Genomic DNA, 1,135 nt, shown 5'->3' on the forward strand with positions numbered 1-1,135 from the left:
TTGTGTTGTGTTGTGTTGTGTTGTGTTGTGTTGTGTTGTGTTGTGTTTTGTTTTTAGTTACATTACATTACCAAATCAAGTGTTGAGGTAAATATATTTTAGGCTGACTTTTTGCCGAGTGTAGAGTTACCCGGGTACGCCTTGTTATGGTTCTGTCTAATAAAATGGGAAATATAAAAATCAGAGCACTTATATGAAATTCTTTGCTTTATTCATGTATCCACTGGACGTTAATTTTCAGTCACTCCAATTAAATCAATATAAATCTTCGTAAAGTCTACCTAAATTTAAGGAGAAACTTCGTGAGCTCATACGCTCTGCACATAACCCCGCACACCTTGCGTTTTGTTCCGCGCCTACTGCGCCTGCCGGATCATGGACAGATCGAGTTTCCGTTTATTTGCTTCGAGGGAGTGCTGCCCTCCTTATGAGCAATGATGGCAGTTGTTGACGCTATATTCTAGGTCGATAGGTCCGCCGGCAAGAGATGCAACAAGGTGTCGAGTCCCACCGTTGGCGTAGTCCTAACTACCCTGTCATGCCGATCATCGATAGCCTATATACACTTTCTATCCTCTTAAGAAAGGCGTTCTTCTCCAGTGCTGTCCACCAAACCAATATCCCATGGATCAGTATAGGCCTGACTATCGCCGTGTAGATTCAGTGAGAAGGAGAAGGCGACAAGTCCCTGGTGCTGCCCAACATCTTTTTGCATGCATAGAGGCCTTCTTCGCCCTCTCCTCCACAATATTATTCCGCGATAGTTGGTGCTTTGCTTCACCAGAAAAGACATCCCATCCAGCTTAGGCTTGGACCAGTTCGAAACCTTGTATTTTCTGGTGAAGAGTACCTGATTTTAAGTTGATACTAAGCCCCACTTCGATTGCCCAAAGATGTATCAATCGTAGTGCTTGACTCATAAGTGAGCTAAGTCTGTCCACACTCCAGCAAGTAAGTTTACTTTTGAAGAAATTTGTAAACAAAAAAAAAACAAAACAAAAAACAGGAACTCCTTCATCACTATTTTACTACTTAATATCACACAGCGAATTCCGTTTGCTTATTGGTACCATCTTGGAGCCGGCGTACATTCCAATATGTATTATAAATATGAAGTATGTAGAAAAAATGCAAC

The sequence above is a fragment of the Rhagoletis pomonella genome, unplaced genomic scaffold (genome assembly GCF_013731165.1).
Source record: "Rhagoletis pomonella isolate Grant_MI unplaced genomic scaffold, Rhpom_1.0 Rhpom_scaffold_00011, whole genome shotgun sequence".
Lineage (NCBI taxonomy): Eukaryota > Metazoa > Arthropoda > Insecta > Diptera > Tephritidae > Rhagoletis > Rhagoletis pomonella.